This window comes from Taudactylus pleione, unplaced genomic scaffold (assembly GCF_031769625.1).
Source record: "Taudactylus pleione unplaced genomic scaffold, aTauple2 ptg000080l, whole genome shotgun sequence".
NCBI lineage: Eukaryota > Metazoa > Chordata > Amphibia > Anura > Myobatrachidae > Taudactylus > Taudactylus pleione.
Genome location: NW_028284482.1, coordinates 5,830,037 through 5,842,612, shown reverse-complemented (window position 1 = coordinate 5,842,612; position 12,576 = coordinate 5,830,037). Strand labels below are relative to the sequence as shown.

Below are 12,576 nucleotides of genomic sequence, written 5' to 3'. Positions count from 1 at the left end.
AAACACTATTGTGAGGTGTGAGGTGTTCAGAATAGACTGGAAATGAGTGGATATTAAGGTTATTGAGGTTAATAATAGCGTAGGAACAAAAAAGAAAAATTCTGTGATTTTAGCTGTTTTTATGCTTTTTTCCAAAAAAATACAGATCCAAAACCCAAAACACGGAAGGGTGGTTTGGTAAAACCAATCCAGATCCAAAACACTGCTGTGGCAGACTGGATGGCAGTTTGAAAAACTAGTCCCCAAAGAGTACATAATGCAAAGAAAAAAAAGAGGTGCAAGATGGAATTGTCCTTGGGAATTATGTTGTATAAACAGGACATGCACACTTTAACAAACCAATCAATTCAGTGCCAGGGTCTGCCACACAACTGTGGCTGAAATGATTGGTTCGTTTGGGCCCCCACAAAACAAGCTGGCAATTATTCTGTCCCTGCACAAACTGGCTCTACAGAGACAAGATGTCGTCCTCATCCTCATCCACCGATTCCTCACCCTTGTCAGTGTTGTATACATCCTCACAGAGTATTAATTCGTCCCCGCTGGAATCCACCACCACAGGTCCCTCTGTACTTTCTGGAGGCTTGTCTTCCCGGAAGAATTGATAATTCATTTTGATGAACATCATCTTCTCCACGTTTTGTGGAAGCAACCTCCTACGCCTTTTGTTGACAAGGTTCCCGGCTGCACTAAAAACTCTTTCGGAGTACACACTGGAGGAGGCAACTTAGGTAAAATAGAGCCAGTTTGTACAGGGACCTCAAAATTAGCTCTTTTTCCTGCCAGTACAGGTACGGACTGTCCGACGTGCCTACTTGGATGCTGTCACCGATATAATCCTCCACCATTCTGTCAATGGTGACAGTATCATATGCAGTGACAGTAGACATGTCAGAAATTGTTGCCAGGTCCTTCAGTCCAGAGCAGATGTCCAAACTTGGTCCTGCCTGCATCTCCGCCAGCGGGTTGCTTAGGATATCTAAGTTGTTTCCTGGCAGCCCCAATTGCTGGAAAAAATTAAGAAGGACCTGTTGACATGTCACGTTCCGCTTCAGCTGACAGTGTTTTCACCAGCAGGTCTTTGCACCTCTGCAGGCTTTTGTCCGCCGGAAAGAGAGTCACCACGTAGGCTTTAAACCTAGGATCGAGCACGGTGGTCAAAATGTAGTGGTCTGATTTCAACAGATTGACCACCTTTGAATTCTGGCAAACCGAATGAAGGGCTTCATCCACAAGTCCCACATACTGAGCGGAATCGCTCCATCTTAGCTCCTCCTTCACCAGCTGCTTCTGTAAAAGCCTGATGAGGGGAATGACCTGACTCAAGCTGGCAGTGTCTGAACTGACTTCACGTGTGGCAAGTTCGAAGGGCTGGAGAAACTTGCACAACATGGAAATCATTCTCCACTGCACTTAAGTCAGGTGCATGCCCCCTCCTTTGCCTATGTCATAGGTGGATGTATAGGCTTGAATGGCCTTTTGCTGCTCCTCCATCCTCTGAAGCATGTAGAGGGTTGAGATCCACAGTTGGACTCTCCTTGGGGATTTGTGATATCTTCTTTGAATGCACAGTTATTTGCTGTGCTTTTGCCAGCTTAACTCATTTAATTTTTCTAGCGGGAGGAGGAGGGCTTCCATCGTCATGTGAAGCAAAACCACTAGTCATGAACATAGGGAAGGACCTTAGCCGTTCCTTACCAGTCCGTGTCGTAAATGGGATATTGGCAAGTATACGTTTCTCCTCAGACGATTTAAATTAATTTTTTAAGGTCATTTTACTGAACTTTGGCTTTTTGGATTTTACATGTCCTCTACTATGACGTTGGGCATCGGCCTTGGCAGACGATGTTGATGGCATTTCATCGTCTATGTCATGAATAGTGGCAGCAACTTCAGCACTAGGAGGAAGTGGTTCTTGATCTTTCCCTATTTTATTTGTATCGTCCAATTTTTTGTTCTCCACTATGTTTATGGAGTGAATAGCCCCTACAGCAGACAGGGCATGCCCTGTAAAAAATATTTCTATGAGTGTACCCTACAGCAGACAGGGCTGAACCCGCTCACCCCTATTTAATACATTTGACAAGCTTTATGATATGGGGAATTAGTGTATTCCGTATACTCAAACTATCTATATAGAGACAGCCTCAGTTTATCTATACAGAGTATTGTTCTGTGGTTGCTTTTTTGCTTAAACTTAGGCAGCTATTGAACACTGTTGTTAAGAATTCTATTAGTGCTTGATTGACCTATATAGTATTTTATCGCCTGTTGTTTTTAATTATTAGAATTGGCGTTATTTAAAATGACTGAGTTCACTGTTGCGCAGATAGAATGAGTAGAAGAGAAGTTTATGCATCCTATTTTCAGAAAGGGAATGGAATGGAAGGAGTTTTTGAAGATTCCCAAGATGTGATGGAATTGTTCCACCAGTTGGAGGATCTTCTTACACAGGTAGTGGCGTATCTATAATGGGTGCACTGTGTGCAGGGCACATGGGCCCCTGGGTCTAGGGGGAGCCCCGCACCGCAACACCCTGCACCCATATTTTTTTAAACTCAAATGTCAGTTGTCCCGTGTTGGGTGTCAGCGCTGCTGAGAACTCCGGAAAATGGCTGCTGCGGCCACTTTTCCGGTGTTCTGTGCATGTGCAGTAGACTCCGTGCACACTCTAGTGCCCAGAGACCACTGTGCATGCACAGACTGCTTGAAAATGGCTGCCGCGGCCATTTTTCCGGCGCTCAGCGCCACCGGGGAGAGAGGAGGGGGCCCCGCACGTGGAGTGCACATGGGCACCCTCCTCTCTTAAGATGCTACTGTACACAGGAGATGCGCAACTGGTGGGATGGGATCTCATTACAACATTATATTGATAAAAATATTATCCCGAGGGGCCTTCGAATTTTTAAGAGCCTATCAGTTACAAACAACCTTAATTTAACAAAAAGATGGAATCAGATTTTAGACTTCTGTTTAGTGTCCCTCATGGAATTACTAATTGAGTATAGGGAAAATAAAGTTAAAGAAATTACCAAAGAAATAGACACGACAAAAGAAGAATTACTTAAATTTAGAGATAAACCTGAATTCAAAGAACGTGATGTAGTTACCAATAACGAGGTGATTATGTTTGAGAAGGAGTTATTGGATACTAAGTACCGCAAATTTTCTAGGGATTTAAAGGACTACAAAAACGATAGAGTACGAACATATCGAAAAAAATATAACCCTACCAATCAATTTAGTAAGCCCAACTACTCTACTAATAAAGATTTGAGGTATATAAATACCCCTCAGAGATTTGTAACTAAAGGTAGAGATATAATTAAGTCATCAAATCAAGGTGACTTGAGGACTAAGGAACCGATTCAGACCCGGACGCTAAGAAGCGTTCGCTCGTAGCTGGCCGATTTTTTCATTCTGCGCATGCATCACAGTATGCATGCGTGAACTAGTCCGAGCGATCAGGAAGCGTACGCTCGCCCAGTATAGGCAGCCTAGCAGAGTAAATGACAGGAGAAGCCGTTTATGGGTGGTGGTGCGAACACAGGCGTGCCTGAGAGTCTTAACGCCATTTCGTGCATAATTAACAGGCAGCGTCATTGTACACATCACCAGGTGGAATTTTACACTGAAGTGTTCGCAGTGCTAGCGATAAGGTAAAGTCAACCTCAAGCGCTGCGTTAGCTTCCGATGGTACCCGATGGCTACATACACTTCCTGGAGTTGACGTGCGCAAGTGGATGTCTTAAGATATGTTGGTGGGCGTCTACATACACAAAGCGATCGCATACCAAGACAAAATGGGCGTGCTTATACCTTGCCGTGCGATCGCCTGCCATGCTGACACTTAGCCGAAATTGCATACGCTGGGAAAGAGCATACACATCTAGCGAGTGGGCCAGAATCGAGCCCTAAGCTACTAAATGAAGTATCATCAAACGCTACTAGGGATTTTTTATACAGAGATGAAAAGTTAAAACAACACCATCACCAGAATCCATTTGCATCCCTAAGAATGAACACTTCAAAAAGAAAGAGATCTAGAGGAAGAAGAGGGCAGGGACAAACAAAGAAAAAGGAATTTTTAACCTATCAAAGAAAAAAATTAAGAGTTATAAACAAAAGTATTAATGAAGGGACTTAATTATGCACCTAGTAAAGAACCTAATATTTTATCTATTCTTGGATCTTAATAAGTACATGAGAACATTGTGTAGGAAAATATATTTTGCAAACAAATCACTCAAAGCTAAAGTAGGGCATAACCATCCAATAGTATTGGATGGAGATGATTTAGAAAGTATACAAATCTATAAAAGTTTACAATCAGAATCAGAACGAATTTGTAATAGTCCCCTTTTGATTTATGATGTGCAGTATAAGTCATCTCAGAACTTTCAAACTACTCTTAGACATAAATCCCAATTTTTTCCTTTGGAACAGAAAAGTGCAACTATAACTATATTTTACACAAGACCCTAGAGGAATTTAAAACTTTGTTTCAAACTAGAAATAAAAAACCTAAGGAAGGGAATATGACAAAGTGGGAGCGAACGGCACTCAAAAACCTTAAAGAGGATTCCTCAGTAGTTCTGGTCTGCAGATAAAGGGGGTGGAATTGTCAACCAGAAGAGAGAAGATTATGTCAAAGAAGCATATAGACAGTTAGATGACACAGAGATCTATTTGGTTCTAAATGGCAATCCCACCCCCAAATTCCAAATACAGTTAAAAACATTGTTGCATGATGCTATGGAGGAGGGAAGCATTACTAAGGAAGCACAGTTTTTAATTTTCTGCACATCCTAGCACACCAATTTTTTATCACCTCCCAAAAATTCACAAGACACTTTCAGCACCCCATGGGAGACCTATTATTTCTGGGATTGGGTCATTAGCTTCTAATTTATCACATTTTGTAGATGTTCATTTACAGGATCACGTTGCCAATCTTAGATCTTACATCAAGAATACAGGTCCTATTTTACAAAAAATGTTGGAGTTGGAGTGGACTCCAGAGTGGGGTTTCCTCACTCTGGATGTCCAAGCCCTCTATCCCCATATTCCTCATGATAAAGGAGTGGAGGCAGTCAAATACTATTTGGAACAGGATAAAACCTTAAGTAGAGGACGACATGACCTTGTATTTGACACCATCTTATTTATTTTAACACATTATTTTTTGTTTGAATCCACTTATTATTTACAGGCACTTGGGATGGCCATGGGGACCAGGTTCGCGCCGAGTTTTGCGAATCTCCATATGGGTCGCTTCGAGGAGGAATTCCTTTGGGGTGGCCCATATAGAGAGAACCTGGTCCTCTATGGCCGGTATAAAGATGATTTATTTATTATTTGGGATGGGGGTATTGATTTAGCATGGAAGTTTGTGGAGTATTTGAACACCAACACATTTAATTTTAAACTCACACATTCTTTGATCTAAAACAAACTAACTTCCTTGATGTTTCATTCACCATAGAGGAGAATAATACCATGATAGCGTCCAATTTTGTTAAAACCATAGAAGTAGCAACTATCTTCCTTATACGAGCAGTCATTATAAGCCTTGGATATCCAATATACCCAAAAAACAACTATTAAGATTAAGATGTAACTGTGAGGGAGAAGATGAATTTCATAGACAGATGGAAATGATGATAAAAGATTTTGAGAGACAGTGTTATCCAAAGATTCTTCTAAAAGAAGCCAAAACCTATGTGCTCTCCCTCTCTAGACCCCAATTGTTAGGGGTGCATGGTCCTAACAAAAAAGTGAAGATGTCCATAGAGATGAAGGAAGTACAACCACTATAAAACCATCAAAACTTAAAGGAGAATTTGTCCCCTTTATTTCTAAGTTTAACAGGAAATCTGGTCAAATAAAAAAAATATTAAATATAATTACAATATATTAAAACAAGATCTGATATTAGCAAAATGTATTCAGGAAAATCCAAATATTATATTTAAAAAGAATCAGAATCTTAAGAACATCCTGGCTCCTAGTGAACTAAGACAAACAGCTAGAATCAAAGACAAGTCTTAGCTCACTTCAAAACCCTTAGGATGTTACATATGCAACAGAGGGGTATGTCTCACATGTAGATATATATCACATAAGTGTACCAAGGTAATGTCTAGTTCCACAAAACAAACTTAATCCATCACACAATTCATAAACTGTGAGTCAATATATTGCATCTATGTTCTTGAATATCCCTGTACTTTACAGTATGTGGGAAGGACAACCAGAGCTGTCAAAGCCAGATTTAGGGAACATAGACGCAATATTATAAATTACATAGTCATAGTGTGTCTAGACATTTTGCTTTGGTACACGGAGGTGATCCTTTAGGTCTCAAGTTAACAGTAGTTGAACATTTTGCGGGAACCAAAAGAGGAGGGACAGGTTTAAGAAGCTATGCCTGGGAGAATCATCCTGGATCTTTAAACTGGATACACTTTATTCGAAAGTTTTGAATGTGGCTTTGGATTATTCCTTTCTGGATTAACAGGCCAGTTTATCAGTCATATTAGGAGTCTAATTTAGGGAGGATTCAATGAAGTGTATAATTGGCAAGGATCCATCACGCAAACAGCAAGGTGATCAGGGGTAGGAGGGGATAGGTTATCGCAAGTGGTCGGCCGTCGCTGCTATCATATGGCATTCCTAAAGGTCCACCCAACTGTATCTCCCTATAGTCTATGTATAATGAATACACTAATTCCCCATATCATAAGGCTTATCAAATGTATTCAATAAGTGCTAATAAGATATGACATTTGGATAAATTAATTGATATTCTCTTGTATTGTTGTAAGCTTACGTTGAAGTATTGAAAAACTAAATAGAGGAATGGGATAATATAAACAAAAGACAAATCTCTAGGGATGGGATTCGTTAAAATGTGTTTTGATGTGTGTTTATTATAACTGTTTGCTCCCAATTTCTGGAAGTATTGAGAGGCTGTGTAATCATCAAGTAGTTGTATAAGTAGAACTATTGTGCGACCTAAGGTGAATATTTATTGTACATAATAAAAGAAGAAAATATTAGTAAAGATGTAAGGTGTAATGTGAGCTTTCTATAATGCGGATTAAATAAACAAATAAATATATGAATGGATATAAATATAGTTTAGAAATTAAAAGGAATATTGAAAAGAAAAATAATAATGCTAATAATAAAAATAGTAAAAACAATAACATAAACAAAGAAAATGGAATAAAAGATAGTGAATGTAGTTATAGATATATAGGAGGTTAAGTTTATGAAAATGTGGCTTTTTCATTATATATATATATATATATATATTTATTTAGTGCTGTGAACTCAGTAGAAAAACTTGAAGTGTGGTATTGATGCACAACAGGTGTTACTAACTGTATCAATAATTTTATAGATTCTTATTTATTTATATTTATTTTTATTTAGATTTTTTTTTATTTGAATATAGGGTTTGTATATGTATTAAAAATATGATGAGAAAAGATGTGGAAATATTTAGATATGTCTAGCAAACATGAGATAAATTGAGGTGATATACTAATAGCTGAGAAAAGCTTCTCTAAATCACTGCAAGAGGGAATTGAACTAATTAAGGAAATTCAGCTGGTATTGTTTGAGAAATCTAAGCCCCTATTTAAGGGAAGGATATGGACTGAATACCCCTATCTTGAAAAAGCTCCAACAGAGGAGCGAAATGCATAGAAGGGGTTAAACACTGTGACCAGTGCTACTGCTGTTTTAATTCAAGGTGGGCATTGCGGCTCATCGCGATCACCAAGTCAAACGCAAAGAGGCATTGGCTCAAACCAAGGCATAATCAGCCGGCAGCTGAAGATGTTGAGCAGTGCGGTGGAGCTAACATTGCTGACGGAGATGTGAGACTGCAACTAGACCACTGTTTCGGTCAGATACCTGTCTCATGTCACAGCTGCCACGCCATCGTACATACTACGTGTGGACTTTGCTGCCTATTTCATCGCTGTGTGGAGCATCGTCCTTGTGGATCACTCTCTACACACCCAGCGCTCTGTATATATCCTACAAATCAAAATGGATCCGGCGCACTACAGGCACCGGTTAAATGCCGGTATACATTAGCCAACTCATTGAATATCAAAACACCAAGTGTGTTAGCAAACGGTGAGCATCCAAGCTTAATTGTCTATATCTTGAACTCAACCTAAGACAATTCTTATGGGATTTATTATATCGATATTTGGATACATTTTACCAGTCATAAGAGCTGTTACAGTAGCTGCAGCATTGTGCTGAATACATTCTCTTTGGAGATATATTTTATGATGTTATGTATTTTTATTGCGTGTATAATAAATGTTTATTTATGATTCAGAGAAGTTTGTTATTGAGATTAATCAAGCACATTTGAATTACACAGCAGCAGCGCAACTTATCCCTTTTCTTTTTTTTTTGTAGCTATTTTAAAGAGAAGCTATCACATTGTATTTTGTGGCTTCCATTAATATAGTGGCATGGAAAGACCTATCCAGTAGCAAGTCTGAACTTATTTTAACCATTTGTTTTATTCATTACCAGTCAGTGGTATACTGAGAGGGATACGTGTGGGGTACCTTGCCCTGGGCGCCATCTGACAGGCCTGGCATAGAGGGGCGCCACCATCCAATGTCAAGTGTTGATCCCAGCTCCGGAAGGCCTACAGTCCTGTGAGATGTGTCCCTGGTTGGACATATCTAACCAGACTGTTACAAGTGGTGGGTGACATTTGGCACCAGCCGCGAGCTGGGTGCAGCTCGCGGACTGGCGGCCATTGAAGAATGGCGGCCATTTGAATTTATTGCTGGGCGTGAGCCAATTGCGGCTCATGGACTTGCAGCCAATAGAAAGTGGCTGCTGGGCAGAAGAGTCAGCTCGCCGGCAGCGGGTGGAGGATGAAGACTTTGCATGAAGACCTCTGGGGCCACGGTAGAGGACAGAAGATACTGGGCTCAGGAGAGAAGAGCTCTGGCGGCAGAAGAATGAGGCTAAGAACCAGAGAGTGCTGCAGTGGTGGGAAAGTAAAAGAGCTAATAAAGTTCCCCACTGCAGCCTCTCCCACCAGGTAGGCCTTCTATGAGGCCTTCCCACCATTAATCCCTCCCTAGACCACCAAGTTGTCGGGCACTATGCCCATGGGGGTAATCGGACCTGTGGCACTGATATTTAATTCAGCTTACCCTGGGCACCAAAACCCCTAGTTATGTCTCTGTTACAAGTAGTGTTGGGAAACTACATAGGCCTAATGTTTTTTTAAAATATTTATTGTAAAAACACTGTTTTCATTTTTGAGTTTAAAATCTAATAAAAAGATTATAATTCATGTTATCAACAATGATAATAATAATTACACTAGTGATAGTAATTTTAATAGTTTTTGGGATGTATTTGCAATTCTCCAAAAATGTGTTTTAACACAGAGAGACAATAGCGTAAAGTTAAAACTGTATTATTTAGTACTTACTTCATAATAATTGCATGTTACTTCAAATATTTGATGCAGCCATTTTAAATCTACTTTTCCTTATTGTAATGTTCATGTTTTCCAGTTCCCCATTATAGTGTTAATGGTTTTATTTTAAGCACCCTTGCCCATGTTACCACTATCAACCACTCATAATGTAACAGATAGGTTTTTAAATGTATGGAAAAATGTGATCCACTATTGTGAAATATGCATGATTCCAGTCAGGGGAGTAACTACGTATTTGAAGGTCCCATAGCAAAACTTTGTAAGGGCCCCTATGTACCACCCAATGATGAAAAACGTATATAACACATGTAACTTTGACAAGAAAGATGGGCCCCACTCAGCCCTGGGCCCCATAGCAGCTGCACCCCTTGCACCTATAGCAGTTATACCCATGATTCCAGTAATGAATAACAACATGGCTTGCATACTGACAATGCTGATTTATTCATTGTTTGCATTTTTTTTAATATTCACAGCACAAAACCCAGCTCCTCAGAGACATGCCAGATTAATATACACATGGGCCTGGAGCTGAAATTTATGAAGGGCCTATTGGTGTGACTAGTGATGGGGGAGGGGGGGCAGTGCTTGTGGGCAGTATCGTAAAAAGGCGGCACTGCACTTTGTGCCGGCCCTGCCCCCACACCCATGACATCATTACGTCATGCCTAGGGGGAGGGGTTGCCTGCACCGCCATCAGCTCCAGTACGTAGAGCCCTTGACGCTGAAGCAGCTCTGTAGTAGCGCTAGTGGCTGCAAGGTGCCATTCCAGACACCCTGCAAGCCATATTGCAGGTGCCGTTACATTAAGGTGCCAGCGCTTGCTGCATTTATTCTGTGATTCTGAGGTATCTATACTTTTCAATGGAGCATTGCTGACTGTACTATACTACCTCACCCATCACAGAGCATCGCAGTGATCAACATATATTGCAGAGAGCATGGCAGTAACTGATATACAGAGAGCATTGCAGCGACTGACATATCATACAGAGAGCATGGCAGTAACTGATATATCATACAGAGAGCATCGCAGTGACTGACATATCATACCGAGAGCATGGCAGTAACTGATATATCATACACAGGGCCTGATTAGAGCCGGGTGCTATTTGCGCTCGCTCGTTCAGAAAAAGGGGCCGCTATTTAAATTGAGTGCTCACTCTTTGCGGTCTGTTGATGCCTCTATGTCTGAGCGAGCGAACGAAACATGCGCTCGCTATTTTGTAAAGACGCCCCCTGGCCGTTCGCATCACACGTCATCTCCGCTATTTATTAGATTAATCGAGTAAATCGAAAGGCGTCTGAACTGCTCGCAGTGCTTGTGGTTGGATTTTCCTATCTCAATCATGCAAACAGTTCAGGCTAAGAGACAACCAAGTGACGTGGCCGATGACGCTGCTTTGTTAATTATGCACACCCATTAAACGCCCGTTTTGACCATTTGGCACGCCTGCGTTCGGATCACCACTCCCCGTTTTCAAGCACCTTCCCCTGTTACCACCCACAAACGCCTCATCCTGTCACTCATGAGCAGGCACTCGCTATTTTGCGAACACACGATTTCCGACTGCACTGACTGGTTGGCGCATGCGTATGGGTCGTAATGACCCATACGCATACGCAGATGTGCGAACATCGCTCGGAGTGAACGAACGGCCGCTTACGAGCGGCTCTGAATCAGGCCCAGAGAGCATTGCAGTGACTGACATATCGTACACAGAGCATCGCAGTGACTGACATATCATACCGAGAGCATGACAGTAACTGATATATCATACAGAGAGCATTGCAGTGACTGACATATTGTACACAGAGCATCGCAGTGACTGACATATCATACAGAGCATCGCAGTGACTGACATATTGTACAGAGAGCATCGCAGTGACTGACATATCATACAAAGAGCATTGCAGTAACTGACATTGTACAAAGAGCATCGCAGCGACTGACATATCGTACAGAGAGCATCGCAGCAACTGACATATTGTACAGGAAGAATCGCAGTGACTGACATATGATACAGGGAGCATTGCAGCGACTTACATATGATACAGGGAGTATTGCAGCGACTGACATATGACACAGGGAGCATTGCAGCGACTGACATATTGTACAGAGAGCATCGCAGCGACTGACATATCGTACAGAGAGCATTGCAGTAACTGACATTGTACAAAGAGCATCGCAGCGACTGACATATCGTACAGAGAGCATCACAGCAACTGACATATTGTACAGGAAGAATCGCAGCGACTGACATATGATACAGGGAGCATTGCAGCGACTCACATATGATACAGGGAGTATTGCACGACTGACATATGATACAGGGAGCATTGTAGCGACTGACATATCGTACAGGGAGCATCGTAGCGACTGACATCATACAAAGAGCATATCATACAGAGAGCATGGCAGCGACTGACATAGCGAAAAAATAAATGTAAATGTTCTGTGCTCAAATATAAAATAGCAGCTCAATAAGGTTAAAATAGGGTTGATATATGTAAATGAGCGCTGTAAAGCATAATAATCATACAAACACAAAAACTATTAATGTTTATAGTCTTTTTGAGACTGATTGGAAGTGGTGGCTATAGTTCCACAAATTGACCGTAGGTGTAAAAAGTCTGTGGTGTCGGTATCCGCCTATGCTATACCTTATCACCGGTGGTGTTTACCTTCTCCAAGCGATAGCTTTTAGAGTGTCTTGGCCGATGTAGTTGCTGCGGCACTGGGAGATGACGTCAGACGCCAGCCGCCTCACGGGTCTTCGTGGTGGGTATACCGCTTGGTCTGGTCCTTAAGCTCTCCACACTTGCTTTCTTATCCAACACGTTTCAGACCACTTCTGGCCCTTTTTCAAGGATGAAGGTTGTTCTTTCAAATAGGTATATTTATACTAAGCTTTATTGAAGTAAAAACCGGAAGTTCAATTCCGGAAGTCAGAATAAAAACCGGAAGTCCATTCCCGGAAGTCAGGAATTTTTGGCACCAAGCACATGCTCCTGATTCAGTTTAGAATTAAAAGTTTAAATTTGATGATTATTATGCACAGTCAGTGTGAAAAATG

At 41.2% G+C, this 12,576-nt stretch overlaps 1 pseudogene; it reads left to right on the top strand.

Moving 5' to 3' along the window:
* LOC148532270 (uncharacterized) overlaps positions 1-7,716 on the top strand; it is a 56,171-nt pseudogene extending 48,455 nt beyond the window's left edge.
* Positions 7,717-12,576: the final 4,860 nt, after the last annotated feature.